We start from the raw sequence: 6,498 nt of genomic DNA, 5'->3' as shown, positions 1-6,498 counted from the left end.
ACTTTAGTGATGTTTGTTTTACCCTAGATTTAAACATATATATATTTTTTAAATGTATTGGTCTCTACATCTTGCTGGGATATGTTGGTTTTGAATGCATTTGCCTTGCTTTTCAAAAAAAAATGGTAAACTTTTAAATATATTTTGATTATTACCCTAAATTTAAATTGATTTTTTAGTTTGTAATTAAAAATAATCAGATACCCACGTTTAAAAATTAATTAAAGTTTTACCCAAATAAAAAAAATAGTTTACAGTAAAATTATTAGAAATAACATTATAAAATCATATATTTTTAGATACTAGATTATAACCCCGTGTATTACACGGGTTAAATAAGTAAATTTTATATACTAAATAATAAAACAATATATCTTTATAAACCTGTTTTATTGCACGGGTTATATAAAGTTAATTTTATATATTAAATAATAAAAAAGTTATATCTGTAGGAACCATATTGTACGGTTTGAATAAATGTAATTTTATATACCAAATAATAAAAAGTTATATCTTTAAAAACCCTCGTGTATTACACGACTTGAATAAATATCATTTTTATATACCAAATAATAGGAAAATTATATTTAAAAAACTAATAGATATACTCGGTACGCGATAGATATGGTGATTGCGGAGATGAATTATTGAAAAGAAGATACAGTGGTCAAACATGTTATTCAAGAAGCAAATAAGCAACCATTTAAGTGATAAAATATAAATTATATTTAAAAAAATTCGTAATAAATATAATTTAAAAAAATTAAGACTTTGCTATTATTAGTAAAATCAGTGATAAACCAATGAAGGGATACTTTTCATTATTCTAGACCATCCTTAATTGTAGATAATTATTATTTAATTTAAATTGTTAAATATTAATTGAATTAATATAAATCTTATCAACTCTAAATCATATTTTTAAATATAACTTTTTTATTGTTTGGTATATAAAATTACATTTATTCAACCCGCATAATACACGAGGTTCTTAAAGATATAATTTTTTATTATTTAATATATAAATTATATTTACTCAACACACGTGTACTAAATGAGGTTTATAAAAATACATTGTTTTTTATTTAGTATATAAAATTACATTTATTAAACCAATCTAATACAAATTCTTATTATTAATTCAATAACCTATTGTTAAACTAAAACTTCAATAGAATCTTAAATCCTAGCTAAACAAGTTTCGAAATTCATAATAATATTAATATGTTAGATTAAATATATTATTGATATATATAACTAAAATTATTATCAATAATATTAATAATAGGTTTAGAATCAAATACAAAGATTCAAAAAATAAGAAGTCGTACAAAGGGTATCAAATAGACTCTGATTAACCTCATTCAACCGACATTAGAGTCGTCTTATCGAACTCTGCGACATCTATTATCTATATTAAAACAAAACACTTTGGTGCCACTTGGCATTATTTTAATCCTCTAATTGCCACCTGGCAACTTAATAATCCTCACAATTGTGATTTGAGCGGCAATTTGTTTTGTTAATAATAAGCGGCTTCTCAAACACTCTTTTCATCCGTATCATTCAAAAGCCCTAATTATCTTATAGTGAATCTCTGGCGATTTAAACATCTTTATCATCTTCAACCGTTGCTTTGGCACATCACGCCTAAAGGTTTTTCTATGTTCACCTCTTTTTCTTTCATCCGCCTCCGTATGCAGAAACCCTAATACTCATACGCTGCATCTATGGCCACCACACTCTGGTTCTTTGTGCTTGCGACCACCCCCTCTGTCTTCTTCATCTCGCGTGATGGTTGATTTGGTTCTCGAATAAGGTTAGGTTTCCTAATATGCTTGAACGATTATGGATATTATGACTAATTATCAAGTTAATTTTGTTTTTTTATGATTCATGTTCTACAATCGGTGATGTTTCTTTTCCAAATACGTTTATCCTCATTGGTTTTATTGCGTTTATATGTTTCAGTTGATGTTTCTTCCCCACAAACTCTTAATATGTGACTTAATTTGGTCCAAATTGTTGAGGATTTTGTAGGCAGGTTAAAATTAGGGCTTGAAACCTTCAAGCAGTTGTTGGTTTTATTTGATGTTTTTTAATGTTTGTAGGTAGATTGCAATTTGTTTGTTTCGTTACTGTTAATCTTCTAAATTTTTAGGGTTTTGTGTAATTAGAAGTAGAATATCTAAGAATGTGTTTAGGGTTTTGTGTATATTTTTAGGGTTTCGTTACACATTTTTACTGTTAATCCACGTTACAAGTGATTTTTTTAGTAACGGGTCAGATTGCATACCGTAGGTAACATTTAAGGTTGTAAATTGTTTTTTTGAAGGTAAGACACCGATTGAAAATGTGTACATATAAAATCCATGCCGCATCGCGCGAGCCAACCATTGAATGGGAAGATGTTCTTATAAGGAAATTTAAGAAACTAAATCAAGATCTTACTACGTTTTTCTGCAACCTTGAGGATGAAACTCGACAGACAAAGAACACATAAGATCAAGTCATTTGATAGTGAATCAAGTGCTGATTGTGCTCTTTATTGAGCTATTTCGTTGTTCTTCTGTCACCATTCTTAAAACTGAACTGCTTCTTTTTTATTTCATTTATGGCTAATTGATGTTTGATCCGTTCGATATCTCAATTGTAGGGCTTTTGATTTGAGAAGTCATGGGGACGTTGGTGGAGTTCGGAGCTTTGACGCTCCGGCAGGCGGTGATAATGGCTGCGGTGTTTTCGGGTTAATCGGGTCTCTAAAATTTTGATAGTAAATTCGAGTGCTGACCCGTATGTTTTTTAGTTAGCTTTTTAGATGTGGTTTTGTGACAGAATAAGATAATCAGTCGTCACAAACCAGTTATGCTGCACAATCCAAAATTTATTTTTTCAACAAATAGTGTATGAACTGAGGAACAAAATGGTTCATAAATATTTAGTGGTTCTCAGTTGTACCCCCCCCAACCAAACACACACACATATATTTTTTGATGTCTTTTTACCCAGTGGCGGAGCTTGAATTAAAACTCGACTGGGCCGGACTCTTAAAATCAAAATCGGTGGCGGCCGGGCTCTTAAAAGTCCAACATTTTATACTACAAAAAAAAAATTTCGGCAGTTTTCGGTTAAATTTAACACTACAAGCGAACAACCACAGGGGCGGGGGCATCCCCTGACCCTAAAGAAGCTCCGCCGATGTTTGTACTCGGCCTAACTTTTCTTACAAGCTGATAAACTTTGTATGCAGCCGTTAAGTCGCTGCAGCCGTTAAGGAATCATAATGGATACAATGCGGGTAGTGGGAAGAACAAGAAAACGGCGGTTGAAAATTCGGATGGGTTTGAGCAGTGGAGAGCGAAGAAGGCAAATGCGCAGAAAGAAATGAAGCAGAATGGCGGTTCATGTGATGTGGAGAATGAACTGCAGAAAGCGATCAAGGCTGCATCGTCGTCGTGATGAGGTTTAGAAATTAGACTATATGTTTGTTTTCATATATCTTATGATGATTGAGCTTTTTGTTATTAGGTGTTTATTGTATATAATTTTTCATGCTTATTGATGGTTTCTTGATGAGAGAATTGTGTGCTAAAATTGAGTGTTCTATAGACATAGACACATCCATTTGGCAAATCAGAGTACAAATTGATCATGATGTTGAAACAGTCGAGAGTGTTTTTCATGTGTACGTTAAAAAAACATGGTCTGTTAGAGATGTGAACATTAAAAGATATTTTAAAAGTGGTTTTATTTGACTCTGTGTCAACATTTGATGCATACATGTTACAAAACTCATGTTTGAATGTTCAACTAAGTGGTCTAATGTTCGTTCTAATGCTATGCTTCTGTTTGGTCATCTGCCTCGACTCGGTCTGGTCCAGTTTTTTTTACCATGTATTGTGTACAACCCTAGACGTGAAGACCAACAATCGTCCTTAGTATTTTTTAGCTGTAAATAGTATTTTGCAAGACACGAGCTACACCGCTCAGTAAGTTTGTTTTGGAAATTTCATTATTTTTGCAATTAGCTGCATAAGTTTGTTTTGGAAACATTTCAGTGTAATGATTGATTCAAATTGTTTCTCAAAAATAGATCACTGATGAAGATGTATATTGTTTTGTTTTTTTTTTGTTTTTTTTGAAGTTATTTGCATCAATGGATATCGACGAGAATATGCGAGTCGTACTGATTGACTGACTCATTTAAGTAACTTCAGCTGGAAATCTTGCTGCGGTGCTCCAGGGGTATCTTCGTCATTTTAGGTTGGGTAATGAGTTATCTGTGTGTGCAGCGAGACGTTTGGGGTTTCTCAGCCTTTGTTACATCCACAGTGGTTGCTGCAAGATTTTCGCCCAGCTCATTATTCATATAGGTGTTCTGTTTAGTTATCTGGGGTTGCTGGGTGGATTTCGGGTTTTCTGCTGGGACATACGGGGCTGTGAGGAGACCTGTATTGGGCGGCTGGGCTGGGATTTAATCATCTGTTGAAGGCCCGGGCTTGGTCGGAGTTATGTTTGTTTTGTGCTATTGAGATGGAGCCCACTTTAAGCTTTATGGCCCAGATGAATTACAAAATTTTGATGCACGAGGCCCGTTTTGCTGGTGCCATCCTGGGCTGTCTGGCTATGCTTATGGTCAGGCTGATGATTGTCAAGATGAAGACCCACCACTGGGTTTGCAAAATGGTGTTCAAGACTCAGATGCATGATGGTGTTGAGAAGCCGCGCAATATGGCAAAGGTCATTAACTCAAGGTGGGTTGGTAGTAAGTGGGCTCGCCATTTCAATGCTCAAAAGGGTAATTGAATCAATTCTTTTGATTCTTGATTCATCCGTAGTACAATGTTTTGAGTTGATGGAGGATCTTTAATAGACTACATGATAGGTATGGGACATTATACTACAAAGTATGTTTACTAACAAACATCGTACCATATGAATGATTGAACATAATGTATTGATGTATAATGTTGTAAATTTTGTTTTCAGGTACTGATTAACAATATTAAAGATATTGCTCCAATAATTTACACTCTTACAATAGGTTTGGTATGCCAAAACTATTCAGTGTTGTTTAGACGCCCACATGGAACGTACTTCAGTGCAAAAGATAAAGGAGAGATTATGTCTATAAGTGGCCAGCTCCTAAGGTATATCATGAATCCCAAAAGTGTGTATGTGTTAATATTGATTTTAATTAACTTAGTATAATCATAAAAAAATTATTCAGGTAGACATGGTAATGCTTACAATTCAGGTTTTTGTCTACTCGGTTTTCGGGTGGCTTTGGGTCAGTTTTTTTTTATTAGAGGTAATTCCTCATCTTAGGGATGAGCAAATGGTATCGGGTACTGGTACCGAATTTACCGAACCGGGTACATTTTCGGTACCAATTCAATACCGACTTTTGACATTTTTTAAAAAACTAACAGTTTTAATTCAGCTACATTACTTAGTTAAGCTCACTTTCTAATAGCTATTAAATTATTAAAAGCCTGTTTAAACTACTTATGCCTAAATGTTCGACATAGCTCTTATGCTATTCTGAGTTGTTTCAAGTTAGCTTCGTTCCTTCTAGGTTTTAGTATGTTTGTTCATTTTCACTGATTTGATGACGATATCTGTAGGGTAGATCTGGTTTTTTTTGGGTTTGTTTTTAATGATTTGCGATATCTGTGGTTTGGATTTTTTTAAAGCAATCTATGAACAATAGGGTTTCCGAATCATTCCTTAGTTGTTCTTATTTTTATTTGGATTCAATATTTGCGATGTATATGCTTTGCATTTTGAAAGAAATCTATAAACAAGGTGTGTAATATTGGGATTTAGTGATTTGTTATATAAACTTATGATTATGGGCTGAATTGAATCACACTTGCATTGTTCCATTGTATTTAAAATTTTGCATACAAGGTGCTCGCTGAAATGCCTGTGTGAAAGGTCTTTTAGTATCAGCATTGTAACACCCCAACCTGGACCGGCTGACGTGTCACTCATACACATATCAAAACTAAAACCAATCCATAACGTTGAAAACAAAAGATCCTAGTTACATTTTCATTACATTACCGAAATAAAAAAAAATCTTTATCTTCAGAACACTCTTCACTTATTCCCCACGTTTCCCCAAATTACCTGTCAAACACATAAGACAAACACAAGAAAGAAACTACGGCTGAGCCAAAAAGTTGCTCAGTAGCGGAGAAATCAACAGTAAAAGCAAGACAGGCATACAGAAGCAAAACAGATCGGTACTGACACTAACAAATACAAAAGATGGTACTGAAACAAATACTTTTATAACTTGAATCCCAAAACTTATACTGAACAGATAACAGATACTGAACATAATCAGATGCATATAATCATATCAAACATATCATAACAGAGACAAGACATACGTGACAACATATAACAATAAAACAAGTCACGTAATATAGAAGCACCCACGAGCCTAAACAGAGGCATGCATGGCTATAGTCCATGCGCCGAGATGGT

The 6,498-nt window shown here is 33.4% G+C and overlaps 1 long non-coding RNA gene across 3 annotated transcripts; it reads left to right on the top strand.

Annotated features, from left to right (window-relative positions):
* Positions 1 to 1,547: 1,547 nt before the first annotated feature.
* Positions 1,548 to 5,893, top strand: LOC110928618. Of its 3 annotated transcripts, XR_002586506.2 has the most exons (5): positions 1,550 to 1,819; positions 2,657 to 2,793; positions 3,251 to 3,463; positions 4,145 to 4,885; positions 4,990 to 5,893. It is a non-coding gene; the product is annotated as an uncharacterized LOC110928618 (long non-coding RNA). The 3 variants fall into 3 exon arrangements; XR_002586507.2 differs by having other exon boundaries at positions 1,548 to 1,819; positions 2,657 to 3,463; positions 4,145 to 4,907; XR_002586505.2 differs by having other exon boundaries at positions 1,549 to 1,819; positions 2,657 to 3,463.
* The last annotated feature ends 605 nt before the right edge of the window (positions 5,894 to 6,498 follow it).

This window comes from Helianthus annuus, chromosome 3 (genome assembly GCF_002127325.2).
Source record: "Helianthus annuus cultivar XRQ/B chromosome 3, HanXRQr2.0-SUNRISE, whole genome shotgun sequence".
Lineage (NCBI taxonomy): Eukaryota > Viridiplantae > Streptophyta > Magnoliopsida > Asterales > Asteraceae > Helianthus > Helianthus annuus.
The sequence above is the reverse complement of the archived record's forward strand: the minus strand, read 5'-3'. Positions and strand labels throughout refer to the sequence as shown.